General features: G+C 35.0%; 1 protein-coding gene across 4 annotated transcripts in view; it reads left to right on the top strand.

Annotated features, from left to right (window-relative positions):
* The window catches only part of Klf8 (Kruppel like factor 8), a 196,198-nt gene that overhangs the window by 79,815 nt on the left and 92,573 nt on the right, over window positions 1–23,810 (top strand). For 3 of the 4 annotated variants that reach the window (XM_048796720.1, XM_015506613.2, XM_048796718.1), the window contains one exon: window positions 12,249–12,318. The gene's annotated coding sequence lies outside the window, so the exon portion shown is untranslated. Of the gene's footprint in view, window positions 1–7,365; window positions 7,560–12,248; window positions 12,319–23,810 lie in introns of all 4 variants that reach the window. The other variant, XM_048796719.1, reaches the window with a different exon arrangement.

The following is a 23,810-nucleotide window of genomic DNA, read 5'->3' as shown; positions in this document are numbered from 1 at the left end:
AGAGGTATTTGTCATAGTTTGTGTGTGAAAGAAAGAAGAAGAAGTCAGGGATTGGTCTACTTCCAACAAAACCTTCTTCCCTCCTGCTGGCATTCTCTTTGACAGAAGAGAGCTTTGATTTCTTTTGCTGAAGCATGAGGAGGGGGAGGATCACTGAAGGGAGTGGCATAGCTACCCAATGTTCAGAGATCCTAATGGGAAAGCTGAGGAGGCAGCCCAGGAGAGGCCAGCTGAAGCAAGCTGGCTGTGAAAGAGCCATCTCATTATCACAACAGGTTCCACTTATTTTCAGTTATTTAAGAGCATTTGGGTTTTCCTCTCACATTTTTATTGGTGCATTATATCTGTACATACTGATGGGATTTGTTGTTACACATACATACATGCACACAATATACAATATAACAATAGAGCATTGGGTTTTAATTTTTGTTTTGTTTTATTATAGTTAGTTCTTCCATTGTGCCTACAAGCAAAAGAGTAGGTTGTGGGAATTCAGGTTTAGGTATTTAACATATGTTCATAGGCTTATAGAGGGGTAGGGGAAGAAAAAGGCATAGGAGCCAAGGAAATGTTTTTGGATACAAGGAAGCACTTGGGATGATCATCTTCTACATGATAGTTGCTTCATTTGAGCCTTTTGATACCGCTGGAGGGTATTTAGAAATTCATTTACATTGTGTGTGTGTGTGTGTGTGTGTGTGTGTTTTCTTATCTTTTCAAATTTATCTTTGCCTGGATGTCACTAGCATTACTTTCTGAGTAGCCGCTTTCCACTATTTCTACTTGTATTCTGGCCATTTCCACTTGCATTCTTATTCCTATTATGATTTGGCTACCTTGGAGGGCCTGCCTTCCCCATTCAGCTCTATGTCCATACCAAAGGATGGATTAGGAAATGGAATATGGCTTCTCCATAATTGCCATCAGTAACCAAAACCACACCACATAAAAACAATGTAGATAACATTCTTTTAAGTGAATAATTGACATTTTGTCAATCTTACATCAAGTATGAATGAAAGCATCTTTGAAAGCTATATTTTAAGTAGATTATTATTTATAATCTACAATGTTAAGTAAAACAATATACTCTCAATGTAAATACAACCTCAAGTATCTTAATCTCATTCCCTACCTTATTTTCTACCTGCTTTCTCCCCTAAGCTCCTCTGATGTGGGAATTCTGGATGCCACAATTACCTTGGCTCCCTTTTCTCTACTTGCACCACCCAATTGCAATCCTCATGCCCAAAATGCCTGGCTTTAGGTAGAATGTCCATGGATGTTTGACTATAAGCTATGGCCCTCTGGAAGGCTCATATTTTCATTGTTCAGCCTTGGTAATATAAGAAGCTTTCATTTAGTCCTTTCTACTTTTAAATAAACATTATTGCCCACTATCCAGCTGACCTTTGTGCAGTAGCTGATCTTAAGGTAGAACCAATTCCAGGCAGCTGGCCGGGCCTCTAATTTTCTGTGCTTCTAATACCTGCATGAATGAAAAGGGAGGGAGAAGAAAAAGAAAAAGGTCCCCACCCGAATGGCCTTAATCCAGGTCCTGCATTTATAGTTGTGCTACAAAATTGCTGTGGCCTCTAATCCTTGGGATGAGAGGTATTGCCAGCCCCAGAAACATGTCTTTGATTGTCCCTCCAACCACTAGTCACCACCCCCCAATGTAGGGGCTTTCACCTCCTCTTTTTTTATGAAAGTGAAAAGAAAAGAGAATATACCCCACTTCCTCCCCTTTGAGTCCCAGGGAAGAATAAATGCTGGGTTTTGGAGGGCATATTTCCAAGTGAAGGTGAGAGTTTGACCTTTTTCATATTTTCTCAAGGATCCTGCTGGTTTCTGAGCAGTGTGAGTACAGCATGCCCTGGACCTAAAGAAAATACTTCATTTAGACCCTACACACATAAGACTTCCTCTTCAAGGCTGTAAAAGGGATATTAAATAGGGAAAAGAGGGAGGGAGCCTGGAAAAGAAGAGGCTGGTAAGCTGAAGTAAGAGAAACTAGAGTAAAGTGAAGAAAGGGGAGATGAAAGGGAAAAGGAAGGCCTCTGAGTGGGCAAGACTGACTTATTTGTCTATTTGTGTTAGTGCTTTTGAATATCTGTCATGAATCGTTTAGTTTTCATGTGACTGTAATTCTTGCAGCTTGACCTGAAAGCTCTGTTCTTCTGACCTGAATTTTTTTCCAAACACAGAGAAGCGTCATTTTCACTTATCCTGTCATGTTTTTGCATTCTTTGCTTTTTCAAAGGCAGCCAGTAAAGGAGGATAATTAGAGAAGAGCCACGCGGCCTATCTTGGCTGAATTTTAGGATCACATAGAGAATACTTGTCCCAGCCAGGACCTGATGGTTGTTTTAGAAATATATACTTTTATTTTATGTATTTATTTTGATGTGGAGCTGAGGATCGAACCCAGGGCCTCATGCATGCTAGGCAAACACTCTACCGCTGAGCCACAATGCCAGTCCCCTGATGGTTTTTAATAGTGCAAGAGCACCTATGTACTTTTGATATGCTCTGTAGCATACTTCAGAAAGCAATTGATAGTTCCTAGAGAATGTGATCTTAAATGGAAGGACCCTCATTTCAGGGAAATTACCCACTTAATACCTTGAAAAATCACTTTCAACTCTCATATGATCCATGTACCCCACTTTTGAGTATATCTCCAAAGGAAATGAAAATACCAAAGAGATACCTGAACACCAAAGTTTATGGTGGGCACTTATAATTATAGCTGAGATATGAAATCAACCTTTGTGGCCATCAACAGATGAATGAATAAAGAAAATAAGGCATATATACACAATGGATATTACTCATCTATAAAGAACAAATTCATGTCATTTGCAGCAAGATGGATGGAGCTGGAGAACAATGTGTTAAATGAAATAAGCCAGACACAGGAAGACAAGAACTGCATATTTCCACTTATATGTGGAAGTTTTAAAAGGCAACCTGAATATAGAATAGTGTTAATGAAAAAATTTAAAAAATTTTAAAGGACCTCTTACTTGCCTTGCCTCACTTATATCCTTTATTGCTTTTCTTACTTTGGTGGTTCTAATACTGTATTCTTCATATATTCCCACATTCTCCCCCCCCTTCGCCCTAAAAGACACTTATACACAATAAGTGAATGAAGTTGAAGAGGTCAAGAAAGTTGTAAGATGCTTGCCTTACTGACATCACTAATGTCTTGTATAACACAACTTCTGGCATGAATACTCCCCATTATGCTTCCTTTCAATATTTTTTCTTTATGTTTCTTAAGCTTTCTCCCCTAATGTATTTGGCAGAGGGGCAGTGCAATCCCCTTACTTTTCAAAAGAGTTACCAATCTTGTTTAGCCATGAAATAAAACTGATGAAGTCTTGATCCTGAGCATATGCCTGAAACAAACTCTGACCTGTTTATTGTTATAATTCTTCTATCCATTGAATGAAAGCAGCAAACTTGGGCAGAGGGCACTAATAAGAAAATAAGAGGAGAGTTAGTTAAATGAAGGAATAAGGGAAGGGAGATTGATATGTGGAAGAATGATGAGGTCTCACTCATTGAGGGAAGAAACATATTTTTCATAAATAGGTTATTTATTTCATAAAGTATAGAGTATGGTCTCTAGATTTATTCTCTACACAATAGGAATATTTTGCACAAATGGCACCTACCTGACTGACCTCTCTTCTTAGCCATTCCTGAACTCTGCTTAACTCTGGGGTCGGATACTGATAACCTATTTGCACAAAAAGGAAGATGAACTAAAGAATTATTTTCTAAGGTACTGATGGCATTTTGATATGAAAAAGTCTTTTGCAAAAAAAAATCTTTTGCAAAATGATATCATAGCACAATAATAATATTAATTAAAATTTATTGAAGCATATTCTATTTGCCAAGCTCAGTTCTGATAACTTTACATTTATAAATCATTTATTATGCTCATTTTCAAGTGAGGAAACTGAGGCAGTGAAATTAAGTAACTCCCTTTCCCCTGGCTTTCTTAGGAATACTTACCTTGCTCTACTTGTTCATTTCTCCCTTGTACATTTATTGTTTATTATCTGCCCCCCAATGGAATGCTGGCTTTATGAAAGTAGGGATCTCGATCCATTTTGTTCAATGAGGCATCCAAAGTGTCTAAAATGAAGCTTTGCCCATATTAGAACCTCATTTAATATTTGGTCAATGAATAACTTGCTGAAGTCTATGCAACTTGTGAAGAACTGAGTCCATATTTTAACACAGGCAAGCTGGCTTCAGTATACTTTCTTAACCACTAGACTATACTGTCTCTCTACCTGAAGTATATGAATTATTCACCAGTTTCTGATGCCATATAAAATATGATGCTTTCCACAGCTGCCCTTATAAACCATAGACCCATTGTGGTCTATATAGGGAGAGGTCAGTAGAGTCTTCTGCATCATTGCCAAGGGATTTCCTTGGGAGACTTCCCAGCATGCATCAGCTGTTGTGGGCTCAGTTTAGCTTGGTTTATGTACAGTGTGGTCATTCTGGGTAAAGAAGGGTGATGTCACAAGGGATTGTGCATTTTCTGTTGAGTCTTGGCATGGCTAAACTCAGAGAAAATGATTCTTTTGTTTAATGTAACTGTGACCTTTTGGTGTCTAGTCCTTTCACATTCTCACTCCCCTTTCCCAAGTCATGAGAAGAACTTTCATGATGAAGATCAAAAGTCAGAGGAAGTTCAACTGTGGATTTCATTTAGAAATGGAAATGCACTTCAATATCACTTCAGAAGGGTCTTTATATGCTGAGTTGATTTTAAGCTAGTAGTCAAGTAGGGAAGCTTAATTGAGATGGCAACTGTTAGACCTCTGTTTTCTGGATCAGCTTAACTTCTGAACACATTTTCCAGTTTATGCCTTCATTACATTGTCTGGCATCTTTTCCAGTGTTCATAAAACATTTTTAAATGAGGAGATATTTTCCTGGATTATGATATCTTTCTGTCTGCATCACAGCCAAAAGTCAGACCTCAAGTAAGTTCTTTTCCCTTTCCAGGATATTCACTTCTCCAATTATAAAACTGAAAAAAGATACTGTAACTGGGATAGGTCAGATCTAGTTCATGGGCAAGAAGGTGGAGTAGAATACATGAAGGGCTTAGAGTGAGATGGACTGGTGCAGTATTATTCCTTGCACTGATGCTCAGTCTCTCTGAAATTCAGCTATATCATTTAAAAAATGCAGAAATTTTGTACTTTCTTGAATTTGGGTAATGATTAGATGAGAGTACACATATAAAGCTTTAATATCTGATAATTGTTGTTTATTCCATTAATCACAGTGATGTTCATGACACTGGGGATCAAACTCGGGCCTTTTACATGCTAATTTGGTACTCTATCACTGGACTACATCCCAAGCTATAGTGATTTTTTTAATGGTTATAGATTTTGTTTGAGTATTTTTGTAATGAATGGTACTTTAGGAAATGCCAAACTCAGGTAGACATCCTCTAGTTGTATGCCAACTAGAAAACTGCTTACCTTCATCCATTCATTCATCCATTCATTCTAACTTATCCTATACTTAACCTAGCCAAAGTACAACTCAAGGTTCCCATCTCTAGTACCAACCTGCTTCTCTCAGCCTTTACCTTTCCAGTAAGTTGAAACTCATCCTTTCAGTTGATAGGGTCAAAACATTAATATCGTTACACCCATATGTAATAATTGCACCATCCAATGCTGTATCTCTAACCTCAAACAAATAACAGACACTATCCTAAATTCAACACCTTTTCACTACTCCCAGCCTACCACCCATGGTCCAAGCTACCATCATCTCTCTCCCAGAGTATTATAGCAACCTCTTAACTAGTCTCACTTCTTCTATGTTTGCTCCTAACACTACATTCTATTATATTAGTAGTGATTCTGTTTTAAACTAAGTAATATTAAGTCATTCTTCCACACAAATCCCTCCAATGTTTTTCTATCTCACTCAAACTAAAAGCCAACATCCTTACCCTGGCATACAAGAATCTGCATGATTTGGTCCATGCTCTTTCTCTGACCCCATCTTCTTTCCCCTCTCCCCATTCACTTACTCTATTCAATCTACAGGAATTTTGTACTTGCCATTCTTTCTGCTTGGAATCTTCTTCCCTGTAATATCCACATGGCTCACTTTCTCTGTTTTTATTTTTTCAGGCCTCTGTTCAAATATTATCTTCCCAAGGATACCTATGTAAAAGAGCAATGCTCTTTCAAGTATCCCCCATCTCTCCTACACTCTCTTATTTTCTGTGACATATATTATTTATTGTCCATTCCCCCTAACTAAAATTAACTCCATAAGGGATGTTGTTCTTTTCACTAATGTATCCCATGCTGAAAAAATGAACAAAGACTCACTAAACACCCTCTCCATTAGAAACCTGTAGTTTCAGGGCTATAGATAAAACATAAGCTCTAGCTAGAAGAGTTCACAAACTAAGTTAATATAAAGACTCACTGGTAATCATTTCACATTGCATGTACATATTAAAACATCATATTTTATACCTTAAGTGTATGCAATTTTTATCAATTATACCTCACTAAATCTGGAAAAAATATTTGAATATTTAACAGAATTTTGAGAAAGTAAACAATAAAATGATTTTTTTAAAAAAGAGTGTGTGTTGGCCCTCTGGGGAAATAAAAGATGAAGGCCTGCAAAGAAATAAGACTGCAATTCTCATTATAATGTTTAGTGCTGTAATAAAGATCTGGTACCATGAAAGTTTAGAGGAGAAAGCTTGATGGCAAAAAACATGCCAAGGTCTTTATCAGGAGGGTAGTGCTTGAGCTATAATTTGAGCTGAATCTTGAAGGATGGATATACAGTAATCAACTGAGAAGAGAAGGTAGTGATTGGGAGTGATTCTTTGAGAAGGCATTCGAGACTGAGAGAAGAGAAAGTATGAAGTTCCATTCACTGGAGAGGAGCTCTGATAGACTGAAGGAGCTCTTTATGCTTTTAAAAATTATTCAGATGCTGTCCTTCAGCATGGATAATGTTCCTGGGGTTAGCTTATCTTCTACTTTAGGTAAGGAAGAGAACAATAGATAACATACTATTGAAGTCAAATCTTAGTGCAACTCACCAGCTTTGGGAAAATTGTGAAGATATCCTTTCTCCAGATTTTCAGCAGGGGAATTCATTACTTAATCATTTCAGAATACTTTTGTCTGTTGACAAGAGACTATTTTCCTACCTAATCCCAACCCAATAGATGAAAGAATAAAATAAAGATATATTTTCATATTTGACATAGTGTAGGAAGGTTTCTTTTTAAATCAGTGGCTTAATGTATATGTTTGGTTATTTCAGCACCACTTTCAAAGATGCTGCACCCACCTACAAGCCAAACTGATAATCCCTGGTAATGTACCAAATGAGATCAAAATTGGGTCAGCTGTCCAACTCTGCATTCAGTATAGATTGTGAAGATTTTATTAAAGTGGCAAATGGGATCAGAAAAGCAAAGCAAAGCAAGCAAACAACCCGCCACCACAAATCTACCTGTAAGTGGTGTGAAAATATAGCTGATAATAAAATTGGATTGTCATATTGGAGGTGTAATGAACTGCTCAAACACCATTTTGTGAACACATGAAAATTGAATGCCTGCAATGTGCAAGACAGTATAATGAGGAAGACAGAAATAAATTACTAGTTGTATAGTTCTAAAAACATCTTCTTATGCTCAATCACACTTTGAGGTGGGTTAAAAGGGGATAACCTGGTAGAGTTGGGTACTGAAGATGATTTACTTTCCTATGCATCCTAGGTCTAATCAGTTGCAAAATCAAATTTTAAAATTCTGTTGTGTTCCTCTAGGTTCTTATTGTCTCTTGCCTAACTTAGTGCAACTGTCTCATGACTAGTTTCTCTGCTTCCAGTTTGATCTTATTTTACATATACTGGAGAGGTCTCTGAGTAATTCTATATTCTCATCTTACTTCCAGAATGCAAGGAGATGAGAGTAATTAAATAAAAAAATGAGGAACTCCATAAGGGACATTGCTCTTTTCACTAATGTATCCCTGGTATACAAAATTGTAGACACATGTGAGATGTGTATCACCATCCAGTCACCAAGGTTAGGTTGCTCAGTTTTGACTTTGAGTCTACTTCCAGTCTATGTGAATTTGGGCAGATTATTATCTTCTTTGTGCCTCAATAATTTATTATATAAAAGAGAATAATAAGTGTACGTACCTCAGAGATATTTTTCTGAGGATTAAATTAGTTAAAATCTCTTATAATAGTTCCTCAAGTGATTATGATGATGAAGATGATGATAATGTGAAACCTATATCTTTGGATACTTGTAGCTAGATTTCTAGACATGACATTGCTGGATAAGATGGTATTCACATTTTATATCTTTTTTTTCAGTGTTGTGGACCAAGTCCAGCGTCTTGCACATGCAAGGCAAACACTCTACCACTAAGCTACCCCCAGCCCCATATTTTAAATCTTAATAGATATGCTGTAACAATTTACATAACCAACCAACTATGCATATAACTACATGTTTTCTTCACATTCTTGTCAACAGAGAGTATTATCAATTTTCTTTTAAAATTTTATCTCCTTGCTTTTCTCTGTTCTAAACTGATCCCATTGTTCAGATCTTATCATTCTTCTCCTTGGAAACTTCCAGTGGTTTTCTATCTTATGCACAATAAATGTTATCAAGGTCTTATGCACTCTGGGCTTCTGCTCCCTCTCTGACCTCATTACCTTCTATTCTCACTCTGGATGCTACAGCATGTCAGGGTCCCTAGTACCTTTTGTGCAGCAAAAGTTGTCAAGGACCCTGAGGTCCTGAGTGATATGTATATCTCCTGTACCACAAAAACCTTCATTCAATACCACTCCCCTATAACATCCCTGAACTTAATTCCCTTGCTAAGTTCTACCTCATCACTTATAATTCTTTACTTCCTCCCATTCTTGACCCTACAAAGAAAGTCTCAGTGATGAAATGAGAATCATGAATGTGTACTGTATACATCACTTGGAAATAAAAGAGAGAAAAATAAAATTTTTATACTTTGGTAAAACCATTTAAAACAACCTTGCCCAAATGAACTGCTTTGGTAATCACAATGCCTAATATATATTTAGATATGCAATAAATGTTTGTTGAATGAATAACTGAGAAAAAGTCCACAGAATACAATTTATTAGAGAAATACCAAGTTTTATACTTGGGATCATCATGTTAGCTGTGGTATTAATAAGAGAAACCCAGAATTCATGAAGAAAAATAATGCAAGAAGTTCTAGTTAATCATAAACTATGACAAGAAACTTGGTGATTCAGGTGCCAAGATTATTCAATAGGAAGGAAATAGTCTTTTCATCAATTCATGCCAGGGCAACTGGATATCCACATACAAAAGAATATAGTGTACCTGCCTTCACACCATTTACAAAAGATAAGACAATGCATTTAAGACAGAAATATGAGTTAAAATTTTAAACTCTTAGAAGAAAACATAGGGCCATATATTTGTGATTTGGCATTTAGAATGGATTCCTAGATATGATGCCAAAAGCATGAACAACAAAAGGAAAAATAAATTTGACTGTATCAAAGTTAAAAATGTTTGTGCATCAAAGGATACTATCAAGAAAGTCACATTACACCTTTGGCCTTCAACTTGCTGACAGTATTGTCTTCTGTGGCTAGGTCTTTGGTTACTGTTAAGGGAACTTTGGCTACCAACTGCATTATCTGAGCCTCACCTCATGAAAAAGGACCCCAGAACTAGAAAATGGTCAGGAAGTAGTGGCAGTTAATATAGACTTATATTTCTAAAATTTATGCAATAGAGGAAACATCATAAAGAAAGAAGGTGATACAGATGGTCAAATCAAAGTATTGGATTTTTGTTGTTTGGATATAATTTTATGATAGAATTCTGATAGGTTTAGTGGAAGAAGAAAGAGGTATAGATAGAAGATATGAGAAGGAATGGGTAAAAATAGGTGAAGAAAGGTCCTAAGAAGAGGAGGGTCCTGAGCCAAAGATTTGGAGGAGAGGAGGAAAATCTCTTGGGAAATAGGATACAATAAAGGGATAGGAAAATGATAAAGAGAAGTGAATTGCTGTGGTACAAAGAAAGGAAGTTATGAAAATGTGCATCAGATGTAGTTTAAACTTGGTGTTTCATAAGCAAGTTGATGAAATTATTTATAATGATGGGATCTGACTTGAGACTAATGGGATAAAGTTGATGGAGAAGATATATGAGTGGAATATGGTAGCCAGTCATGAATGAGTAAAATAGTTACCAAATAGCTGGAAATGAAGAGTCCACCTAGGGTGAAGAGCATAGATTTGTAATGAAGCCAATCTGTCTGGTTTCTCAACTTTTCTCCAGAAAGGACTTGTAGCTCAGGTAAAGTATCAGGAAAAAAAAATAATGAGATTTACTCAAAATTAGCAGTTTTCAAAACAGGACATGGAAAGTAACTGAGAATCTCATGGATTGCATAATGCTGTACACTGAGCAAAATTAAAGGCAGATGGGACTGATAGCCTGGTAGAATAGGGAGGTAACCAAGGACTACAGATGCAAATGTGGGTAAAAACTGGTTCAATAGGAAGATAGGAATGGAAGAAATCAGATGTATAGTAAGCAGAGGTCAGAGGAAGGAAAAACAGAGTTCAAGATCAAGAACGTGGTGTAATTTCATGTAATGAAAATGGTCTCAGTGGTAGCTATACCCACTGAAATGGAGAGATGAGAGGTCCCTCCACTACCCACTCTGGGTAGGTCCAGGCACTGGAGGTCTTATTAAGAATGTGTCCTAAAGTTTTATGAAGGACCACAGGAGAATAAATGAAAAGGAAGTTTTATGAGTTAATGTTTTGAAGCTGACATATAAAACAAGTAAGATAAGGAACCAGGGTGTAGTGCTATATGCCTGTAATCCCAGAGACTTGGGAGGCTCAGGAAGGAGGATCATAAGTTTGAGGGCAGCCTGCAAATTAGTGAGATGCTATCTCAAAATTTAAAAAAATTAAAAATAGGCTAAGGATGTATCCCAGTAGTAGAGTGACCCTGGGTTCAATCATTGGTTCTGAAAAAAAGCTGAATTAAGGAGAGGTAAACTTCAATGGAAACAATGACATAGAGAGATAATACAGAAAGTAGTCTGGATAATGTCATTAAGCAGTTAGGAAGTAAATTTTACCTATACACTTTAACAAACACCTTGCAAAAATGGGTGGAACTATTTTCTAAATCGTGCATTAATATTTGTTCATTGATATATTTCATATTATTAACCCCACCAACCTCTGAGGCCTCATGAGGTCTGCAATAGTGTCATGCAATGAGCTTAGTTCTCAGCTCTAAAAGACCTGAGTTTGCATTTCAGTTAAAGGGTTTATTAGCTGTCTCACCTTTACATAATAACCCTTTCTTGGCTTTTGCTTATTTATTTGTTTTGTTTTTTAAGATGGAATTAGGCCATAAACATAAAAGATGGTCTCCATCTCTCCCTTAAATATTAAAAAGCCTGTAAAATGATCAGGTTTTAGGATTTTAAATCAATATAAGAAAAAAGATAGAAGTCATCTACCCATAGGATCTTTTATGTTACAATAACAATATTGAAAATTTAGAAGCTTTTCATATTCTAAACATTTTAGTATATATTTTATATTATTTTTTTAACCTCATAAGAAAAAGTGCAACACAGTAGTTAAGAATGTGGATCATGGAACCAGATCTCTTGAGTTCAAACTATAGCTATGTTACTTACTAGCTATGTAATAATGGGCAAATTATCATTATTCTCTTTACTTTATTTATCTGTAAAATTGGTATAATAATACAGCCATCTTCATAGAGCTATTGTAATTTTTTATTTTTTTATTCTAATTTGTTATATATGACAGCAGAATGCATTACAATTGATATTACATATATATTGTAAATATTAAATGAGTTAACATAGGCAGAATCACTAAATGGTATCTACTGTTACTACTACATCATGCTCAAAAATGTTGGTTATTATTACATTGGATACATGTATTATCATGCTTAATTTAGACATTAATTTTTCCACTTTTAAATTTTTATTTGCCCTAAACAACTAAGTGAAATGTGTTTGATGACTTGTTATCACACTCAGGCAATACAACCTCAATTCTAAAGAAATTTTTCTATATTTTTTTGGTGCCAGTGTCCTGAACCAACCTGCATGAACCTGGAAGAAACTAGGTGAAGACGGGGACACAAAGAGGATTAGTGAGGTAAAAGACTATCCGATACTACTTTAGTCTTCATGAAAAATCAAAGACAATGTGTGTTTACCTATTAAATGTACCTCAAAAGTAGAGTGAGGGAGACATTAATGTTTGGTGAGAGAAAATTTCCAAAGTTCAGTTTTGGACTTTTCTGTAATATTGACTTTATCTCCAGACTCCTGTTTCTTGCCTAGAGAAACCAACTCACAACTTTCTGACTCTTCCTTAGATGAAACTGAGAGCATAGGTCAGGACGATAGCTATGGTCAGATAAACATTTCAGAGACAAAACGTCCACTGAAGCCCCTCAGCAGCTCCTCTCTCCCAACTTGCCGTTTTAGGATCACAGCAACACCATTTTTCCAACTCTCCAAACAAAGTATCTAGGATAATTTTTTTTTATTTTAGAATGTCTTTTATTATTTCATTATAGTTATACATAATATTGAGGTTTATTTTGACACAATCAATCATGCCTGGAATATAATTTGTTCCATTTCAGTCCCTAGTACTTCCTCTTTCCCTCCTCTCCTTCTTTCCCCTATTCCCATTCCTCTACACTAGTCTTCCTTCTATTTATTCATTTTTTAAAATTGGTGCCATATATATAGAGGGGGGCGGTAGAATTCATTGTGATATATTCATATATGCACATAACATAATTTGGTCAATTTCATTCCACAGTTCCTCCTTTCTCCTGTCTCTCCTCCCTCCCCCGAATCCCCTTCCTTTACTCTACTGATCTCTCTTCTTTTTCATGGGATCCTCTCCCTTTCACCCTTAATTTGTTTTGCCTTCTGCATATGAGAGAAAACATTTGATCCTTGACTTTCTGAGTCTGGTTTATTTCACTTAGCATGATGTTCTCCAGTTCTATCCATTTACCAAAAAAAAAAATGCCATAATTTCATTCTTCTTTATGGCTGAGTAATACTCCAATATGTATATATACCACATTTTCTTTACCCACTTGTCTGTTGACACACATCTTGGTTGGTTCCATAACTTGGCTATTGTGAATTGCACTGCTATAAACATTAATGTGCCTCTGTCACTACACTATGCCAATTTTAGTTATTTTTGTATAAATACCAAGGAGTGGGATAGTGAGGTCATAGGGTAGATGCATTGTTAGTCTTGAGGAATGTCCATACTGCTTTCCAGAGTAAATATACTAATTTGCAGTCCCACCAACAATATATGAGTGTATATTTTCTCCCACATCCTCACCAGCAGTTGTTATTATTTGTATTCTTGATAATTGCCATTCTAACTGGAGTGAAGTAAAATCTTAATGTAGTTTTGATTTGCATTTGCATGATTGCTAGAGACATTAAAGATTTTGTTTACGTAATTGTTGGCCAGTGTATTTTTTCTTTTTTAAATTTAATTCATTGTATTTTTTCTTTGGAGAAAATCTTGTTTAATTATTTTGCCCATTTATTGATTGGGTTATTTGTGGGGGGTTGTGTTAAATGTTGGGGGGTTCTTAATATATTATGAATATTAATTCTCTGCTGGAGGAGTAGCTGGCAAAGATTTTCTCCTATTCTGTAGGCTCTCTCTTCAAACTCTTGTTTCCTTTGCTGTACAGAAGCTTTTTAATTTTGATGCCACTTATTGATTCTTAGTTTAATCATAAAATTTGCAACTTTTAGAAGAAAACATAAGCTCAACACTTCACCATATTGGTGCAAGCACTGACTTCCTTAACAAAACCCCTAAAGTTCAAGACATTTTTTGATATTTGAATGACAAATTCTAGGGTAATTCCTGTTTTCATTTCATCCTTCTCCACACTCCAGTCCCCCATTTGTGATCAAAATGCATTATAAATGAAAATAATAAGTGTATATATCAATGGGATAAAATGATGTTTCCATTCTTATATACATTGTGCAATATTTTTAACAACATGGATAGACCTGGAGGACATTATGTTAAGTAAAAAAGTCATGCACAGAAAGACAAGTGCTGCATGATCTCACTAAAGTGGAATCTAAAAAAGTTGCTCTCACAGAAGTTGAGAGTAGAAGAGTGATTACCAGAGGCTAAGGTGAGTAGGGGAGAGGTTGTTCAGTTGGTAAACTGCTTTCTTAAAGGAAGAATATCCTAGGATATAAACTCATTTTGCTTGATTGGGTTATTTGCTTGATTGGGTTATTTAAGTGAACATGAATTTTAAGATAATCAACCATACACCAGAGGTCAGTAATGGTTCAAATTTTGGAATATATTGACCACTCACGATCTTAAACTTTGGTTCTTTATATTTTACAAGGTCTCTTCTCTTCCCCACAGAGAGTTAGATCTGCCATTTTCTCCTCTTTGAGTTTCTTTGTGTAGTTTTAATTTGAAAATTCTTCTGTTCCATCCTGGCCCTTCTGATAGTTGCTGTCACAATAGGCTTCAATTCAGAACTGCTTCTACAGTCTATCGCTTTAAGTGGTAATTTAGCAGCAGAAAAGTATCATTGGAAAACCACTGGCACATCATAAGACCTATACTTTTACAAACTCCAAAGTTACCTATTAATTTTTTAAAAATTTAGGAATATTTATATTTCACGCACATATACATACCCACAAAGTATTTTTTGTTATTTAAAAGTATTAAAAGTATTTTTTGATATGCCCTGGTTTATATTTTTGCTCCACCTGAATGTTGGACAAGAGGTTAGCTTAAAGGGAATATTCAGGTTTCTCTGTTGTGCAAAGTACTGTAGCTTGAACTGACTTATTCAAGCCAAATGGCCATATTCAAAATGGCTTCTTTAGCCCTGGGCTGAGCCTAAGGTCATCCTGAGTCAGCTGTGAGTGAATAGGCAAGAAAAGGAGACAGAGACCATAGTGAGGACATTTTAAAATCTTCACATCAGATAAAAATTCATGATGAATGAACCTGGAGTTCTATTTCCAGTAGAAATAAGATTTCCTTCTCCCTGCCTACCCTAATCAGCCCCTATCCCATACTGATATGGATGTTTATGTTTTTTAAACTCACAATAGTGAAAAAACAAAAACTTAGATATTACTGTAGTGTCAACTTTAAGAGATAGCTGAAGGCAAAGCAGTTTTGGTATTTCAAAAAAACTTGAGTGCCCAGTGCAGCACTTGGCAACATGTAGTAGATATTTTGCCAGATGGGCATTTATCATCTGACTCTATAAAGGCAAGGAAAGGCATCATGAATAAGGAAACTTGGAGACTCCCTCCTCTCTTGACTTTCCCCACAGGATACTATTGGCCAAGAATTCTTAATATATAGTCTCTCTTTAGTCTCCATTATATGGCCTGACTTCCTTTCTTCCCCTGAGCTACTCCATTAGCACTCTTATTTCTCTTCTTCCTTATATGTCAGAAATATCTGTTTTTCTCAGGATTTCAGTTGTCTAAAAGACTTGACTAGTGTTGAAGGATCCCTTTCCAATATGCCTCACTTACGTGGTTCCTAATAGGAGACCTACAGTTTATTGTTAATGATTATCATTAATCATACAAATATAAAATTTTATCTATGCTAATTGCAACATACGAAAATATATTGCTATGAAAAATTATAATAGATTTTTGACCTCTTTAAGAGGTCAAAGAAGGTTGTCTTAAGAAAGATTAGGAGGAGATCCAAGATGGCAGATAAAAGGCACCTAGCACTCACCTGTTTCTCCACCAGATAAAATCAAAACAACTGGAGAGCAACTGCTTATCAAGGTGAGTGACTATGGGAGAATGCTGAATTTCAATAGTGGATAGTCAGAGACTTGGAAAAACCCAGATACCTTGGGTAGTAGAACAGAGGGTGAGACAAAATGCCCTAGCACTGATAGAATGACAGTGAGGCAGAGGTTAGGGTAGATGTGAAAGAGAGAAAGTCCATGTGAGCACACCTAGCACAGAATTCTGTACTGTGTAAAAGTGAAGTCTGAACAGTGAACCTGAGATCTGCATATTGAACTGGCTATGAAGAAGTCCTATGCACTTTCCAGTGGATGTTCACAGTGCTGTAATGGGGAACTATCTTGAGAAGGCTTTGTCTGAGTTTGGTGCTCTGGGAGTCAAAAGTCCCCTGCATTTTCTTGTCTCTGGGAGCCCACAACAATGTAACTACACTGACTCAGCAGGCACCTGCCTTGAGACCCAGTTTGGCCCTGGGGTAGAGCCACTTGGAAGCTCAAGAGGCAGGTGCAGGATTTGGGGGATCAAATCTTTCCTCTTTGATTTTTACTTTTTTCTTTTTTCAGTTTTTTCCTTTTCTATTTTTTTCCTTTTTAAAATTAATTTTATTTTTATTATTACTTTTTAATTTTATTACTTTATTATAGTTATACTATAATAAATATTACAGTTATATGGGGTTCATTTTAACATGATTATACAAGCATGGAATACATTTCATTCCCATTCAGTCACTAGTATTTTTCCTTTCTCTCTCCTCCTTCTTCCCCCTGTTCTATTTCCTCTATTCTACCATTATTTCTTCTATTTATTTATACTGTTTTTTAATTAGTGCATTATAGATATACAAAAAGGTGAAATTCACTTTGGTATATCCATATAGGTACATAGGATAGCTTGGTCAGTTTCATTCTACCACAGAATTTCCACCCCATATATTTTGCTATCTACCTCACACCTGCCTGAACTACAAGAAGGACCCCCTTTTTTCCAATGCCTGCAGAGAAAGCAGGCACCTCTAAGCCTGAAAGACTACACACATAAAGAAGGACTAATACAAGCATGAAGTATAATTTTATCCACTAATCACAACTAAAGAAGCAGCAGGAAAACTGAACCATGAAGTTCAGTTGTAATTAAACTCAACATAACAAACTGATATTTCAAGGCACATTTTAAAGAGAAGTTTGCTTAGTAAGAAGAATCTCACGTAAAAGTAGAAAAATATACATTCCAACAGACATAAAAATATCAACATAAAAACATAAGAAATATTGGTCTGGGATTGTGGCTCAGTGGCAGAGCACTTGCCTAGCACATGTGAGGCACTGGGTTCAATCCTCAGCACCACATAAAAATAAATAAATAAATAATAAAGGTATTATGTCCATCTACAACTAAAAATAAAATAAGAAATATGAAAAAACAAGGCAACATGACTCCTCCAAAAGTGTATAAACCTCTAGTAAACTGATTACAAATGTATGAAATGCTGGAAAAGGAATTTTTTAAAAAATATTTTAAAATAATTCAAAGTGGATATAAATAAATAGATGAATGAATTAAGGAAGACAATGCAGGCTATGAAAAACCAATTGAATGAAGAGATATATATTCTGAAAAAGAACTAAATAGAAATCATAGAAATGGAAACCTAAACAAGTCAAATAAGAAATAATTGAAAGCCTCCCCAAAGATGGATCAAGTAGAAAGAATATCAGCTTGGAATCAAGGTTGATGAATTTTCACATTCAGACAGTAATAAAGGAAAAAATTAAGAAAGAATTAATGGAACATACAAGTTACTAGTATACCATTAAAAGACTCTCTCTCTCTCTCTCTCTCTCTCTCTCTATATATATATATATATATATATATATATATATATGAAATTGGAATTGACAATGGAGGATAGCTATAGGCAAACATCACAGAAAAAAATGCAATAACGACAGAAAACTTCCCAAATCTTGGAAAGAAATGGACGTCTAGGTTCAGGAGTCATTTAGAACCCCAAATAAACATTACCAGGAAAGAAACTCTCTGTGACACACTATAGTTTAACTGCCAAAACTACAGAATAAAGTAAGAATATTTAATACTGCAAGAGAGAAGTTCAACATCACATATAAAGGCAACCCCATTGCAATAAAAGCAGATTTATCAGCAGAAATTCTAAAGGCCAGGAGGTTATGGTATGATGTATTTCATGTCCTGGAAGAAAAAAAAATTGCCAACATAGATTACTATATCAAGAAGTCATTATTCAGAATTAAAGGCAAAATAAATAACATCTAAGATAAACTAAAAAAAAAAATTCATGACCACTAACCCAGCACTACAGATGATACTTAAACCAATACCTAGAAAAGGAAGCAAGATAAACATAATCACTAGAGCACAGTAATGAATAAATCTCACTGGAAGAATAGATAAGCAAATGATAATTAGGAAACAATCAAATGCTATAAATTCAATAAAGCACCAAACCTCTAAGATGAATGAGGGAAGAAGAAACAGATTCAAAACATACAAAAGAAAAACAACAACATGACAGGAAGGAGTACATGTTTTTAAATAACAACCATGAAAGTAAATGGTATTAGTTCTCCAATTAAAAGATGCAGACTGGTTATTTAGATCAAAAACAAGGTCCAACAATTTCCTGCCTGAAAGAAACTCACCTCATTGATAAAGACACAAATAGAATGAAAGTGAAAGGATAAAAGTGATATTATAAGCAAATGAAATCCAGAAGCAGTCAGGAGCAGGTATACTCATACATGGCAAATAAGACATCAAACCAAAATCGGTCAGAAGAGACCAAGAAGGGAACATGTTGATAAAGGGAACAATCCATCCAGAAGTTACAACAATGATAAATATATATGCCACAAATGTTGGAGACCTGATTTTATAAAATATACTTCTGAAAATAAAGGGAGAGATAGGCTATGGTAAAATAATAATGGGTGATTTCAGTACCCCACTCTTACCAATAAATATATCATCCAGGAAAAAAAATCAACAAAGAGCTAGGCATGGTGGTACACCATGGAGGCAAGAGGATCACAAGTTTGATGTCAGCCAGAACAACTACTTAGTGAAACCTTGTCTCAAAATTAAAACATGAATAAATAAAAAGAGCTGGGATGTAGCTCAGAAGCAGAGCATTTGTCTAGCATGTGTGAAGTCCTCAATTCAATCCCCAGTACTCTAATAATAATAAAAGTTGAATTATACTATTTATCAAATGTACTTATCAGACATCAACAGAGTATTCCATCCAAAAACTTCAGAGTACGCATTCTTTTCATCAGGACATGAAACTTTTCTAAAATAGATTGGAATATTAGGCCAAGTTTTACCAAATTTAAAAAAATTGAAATTATTTCTTGTATCTTATCAGATCACAATGAAATAAAACTAGAAATCCATAGCAAAATTAATTACATAATGTAGGCAAATACATGGAAACTGAACAATATTTTTTAAACAGTGAGTCAGTGAAGAGATCTAAGGTAAATTTAAAAATTACTAGAATCAAATGAAAATGCCAACACAGCATACCAGGACCTCTGGGATACAGTGAAAACAGTCCTAAGAGGGAACTTTATAGCCCTGAGAGATTTCAAGTAAATAGCCTAATGTGTTTATCAGGGTCTTAGAAAAACAAGAGCAAGTTAAGCCCAAAATCATTAAAAGAAAATAAATAATAAAGATCAGGGCAGAAATAAACAAAATAGAGAGACTAAAAAAACAATGCAAAGCATCAATGAAACAAAGAGTTGGTTCTCTGAAAAAATAAACTAAATTAACAAAGCCTTAGCTATACTAATAAATACACAATGAATACTCAAGTATATAAATTTAGAGATAAAGTGGGTATATTAAAACATACCACTGAGACTCATAAAATAGGGAATATTTTGAAAAACTCTATGCCAATAAATTTTTAAATATAGAATAAATGAACAAAGGAGCATATATAAGCTATCAAAATTGAACCAAGAGATGTAAAATCTTAAATGCATCAAAAGCATACAGTGAGATGAAGGGAGTAATAGTCTTCCAATTAAGAAAAGTCTAGGACCAGATGGATTCACTGCTGAATTTTATTTAACTTTCAAGAAGGAGTGATACCCATGTTCCTTAAACTATTCTGTAAACTAGAAAGGGAGGGAACCCTTCCAAATTCATTTACAAAGTCAGTACTACCTTACCAAACCTGTCACAACAACAACAACAAAACTATACACCAATATCCTTGATGAAGTTAGATGCAAAAAAATTCTCAATAAAATACTTGCAATTCAAATTCAGCAGTGTATTTTACAAGATTATAAATGATTATCAAGCTAGTTTCATTCTGGAAGTGGGAGGTTGGTTCAACATATGTAAATCAATAATGTAATACAGCACATAATTAAAATCAAGGATAAAAAAATCATCATTTCAATAAATACAGAAAAAGCCTTTAATAAAGTTTAACATCCCTTCTCAAAAAAAGCCCTGAATAATTTAGTTATAGAAGGATCATATCTCAACATAATAAAGGCTATATATAACAAAACCAAAGCCACCATCATTGTGAATATGTAAAAATTGAAAGCAGTGCCTCTAAAATCAAGAATAAGACAAACATGTCCACTCTCACCACTCTTATTCAATATAGTACTTAAAATTTTAGTCCAAGAAGTAAGGCAAGAGAAAGAAATGATTGGGCTGCAAATAGGAAAGGAAAAAGTTAAATTACCTCTGTTTGAAGATCACAAATTTTATCACAAATGGATAGAATCAAAGGACATAATGTTAAGAGAAATGAGTCATATACAAAAAGATCAGTATCACATGTTTTCTCTTGTATGTTGAAACAAAACAAAAAGATGATCTGAAAATAGAAGAGGACCTATTAGGTAAGGTGAAGGGTGCTGGGGTGTGGGAGAAGAGAAGACAGGGCAAGAAAGGGTAGAAGGGAGGATGGACATGATCGAAGCACAATATATGCAAGTATGGCAATGTCAAATTAATGAAACCCATTAATTTGTACCATTAGCATGCATTAATAATTATAATTTTAAAAAAGAGTATTTTGACTCATGATGAACATTTTTAGCTCACATTCACCTAAACTAATCATTGACTTTACAAAGACTTGATGAATAACAAAGTGATATTTTCAAAACTTTTGGGGTAACCAAAATGGTCACCTTATTAGCAATTACTCCAATTGGATAAACAAAACCATCTTATGGCAATCTGTCATAAACTCATTGTTATATAATGTTAAGAACATCTCATATTTTGTGATATTATTAGTTTAAGCAGTCCTAAAATTTTTGAAATATTTTAGTGTCTCTCAAAACTTTAAAAAAAGAAAGAAAATATAAAGGAAGAATACTTAAGTAGTCCAGAAAAAGAGTAAATATAAGTAAATTAGGCAAACCAGAGCAAACAAGCATTCCAAAAAGAGTGAACATCATGTTTGGCACAAGAAAAAATTGTAAACTGAAAGTAGTCAAGTATGGTTGTTAGTAAAAGAATAAAGAAAGCAGAAACATGTTGAGACTGAAGATACAGAGGTAGAGTTAGACCGTGTAGGGACTTGTACATCTTGATAAAGACTATGTATTTTCTTCTAAGAGCAATGAGAAGGCCTGTTAGAAAGTTTGGAGTAAGAAAGGGATATGGTCAGTTTTGACACTTACCAGCATCACTCTAGTTGTTTATGTGGAAAATGAATTCAAGGGTACAAGTGGGGGCCATAGGAGAGCAATTAAAAGGCCACTACAAGTCCAGATAGTAGTAGTATATTGGAATAAGGTAGTAAAGGTAGAAAAGAAGAGAGGTGCACAGTTTTAAGAAAGTTTTTGTGGGCTGGGGATGTGGCTCAAGCAGTAGTGTGCTCGCCTGGCATGCGTGCGGCCCGGGTTCAATCCTCAGCACCACATATAAACAAAGATGTTGTGTCCGCCAAAAACTAAAAAATAAATATTAAAAAATTCTCTCTCTCTCTAAAAAAAAAAAGAAAAGAAAAGAAAAATTTTGTGAGTACAACTGACAGTAAATGGTGATAGACTGGATATGGGTAGGAGGAGATAATAGAGAAGCCGATGCCCAGGATAATTTCTATTGTTTTGGCTTGTTTAACTTAATGTATGACGGTACCCACACAAATATAAGTAACAATGGAAAAGAACATGATGGAGGAAGGGTATCAGATGGAGATTTGGGGATTATGAGTTTTGAATCCACTTAGCTTTAGATGCTTTTGAAACAGCCAAGTAGATAATTGGTAAAATGGGAATGAAAATGGATGACATATTTGAAATGGAGATATAAATGTGAATACACTATTTTAAGCATTTTTTAGTTGTCAATAGACCTTTATTTTATTTGTTTATATGCAGTGCTGAGAATAGAACCCAGTGCCTCACACATGCCAGGCAAGTGTGCTACCACTGAGGCACAGCCCCAGTCCGAATGCACTATTTTTACATATTTTAGAATTTAATTTCTAGGCATGGATGAACTCTTCATGGGAGAGACTCTATTGAAAAGATAAAAAGTCTAGAATTTATCCACAACAAAATCTGGCATTTAATGAGACACTTTGCTAAAGCATAAAGGGAATAGAGAGATAATTTTAATCTCTATTATGGCATACAAAAAAACAAATAATTCATAATTTCAATTTTAATTTTTTCTTTCTCCTAATATACTCTATAATTATATGTTTATTCCTTGTCTTGCTATTTTATATCTTTTTGTGGTCAATTTAGAGCTTCATTATGTAGTTAGAGAATATGGTTTATATAATTTTTAATATTTAGGAATATGTAGGAATTTTCTTAATAGCTAAATAAACCATGAGGCTTTATTTAAATGTTCTATAGATATTTGAAAAGACTACATATATTCTTTTTTCCTTTTCTTTATTTTTATTTCTTACTTGTTGTATAATTGAATGGATTCAGGAAGGTGCTTAACTCAAACTTGTTGAATCAGATTATTAAACTTAAGTATATCAGGTGACCAGAGTATGTGGCAGATGGTATCTCAGCATGAGATGTACTTTAGAAGGTGGTTATTAGATATTAGGGACATGGAGAGGGCCTGAAGCCAGAGCTTTATAGACAAATGAGTCCCTTTTGATATTCTGCTGTGTGATCAAAGAGAGTGGCCTTGTCTGAACATATTGACTCCTTTTAGACCTTCAACAAAGAGGTTAACTGGGCATTGTAGACCACAGAGAATTTTGCTGCACGTAAAACTAAGGTAGGAGTAAAGGAGCAATGGCACATACATTGTCTTTATGTGGCATTTTCTCACTGTATTTAAAGGCAATATGTTGGAAGAAGCAGTGTGGAAATGTGTGAAACAGAGAGTGTGATGGCAGAGGGGTGAGGGAATCTGAGGTAGTGCTTCATTTATGTGGTTCCTCCTTGGATCCACCTAAAGTGGAGATCCCATCATGAATTCTGCATTCCTCAGATATTGGACAGGTCTATGCCCCTTAAAGATAATGTTTAATGTGTGTTCTACAATTCTTGGGTTTTACTAATATAGTTAATCCTCATTATGGTCCAGTAAGCATTATAATCGTCTCCATTTTACAGATGAGGAAACAAGCCCAGAGAGGTTAAGAAACATGAATGAGATCACAATGAGTCTAGCATCATAAAACAAATTCCTCAGATTGATGAATGGTAGTTATCAAACTTTGGCCTCAAGACTTATACACTTAAAAATTATTAGAGACCAAAGGAGATTTTTATGTGGAATATATATATATATATATATATATATATATATATAATAGTA

The sequence above is a fragment of the Marmota marmota genome, unplaced genomic scaffold (genome assembly GCF_001458135.2).
Source record: "Marmota marmota marmota unplaced genomic scaffold, marMar, whole genome shotgun sequence".
Classification (NCBI taxonomy): Eukaryota; Metazoa; Chordata; class Mammalia; order Rodentia; family Sciuridae; genus Marmota; species Marmota marmota.
The sequence above is the reverse complement of the archived record's forward strand: the minus strand, read 5'-3'. Positions and strand labels throughout refer to the sequence as shown.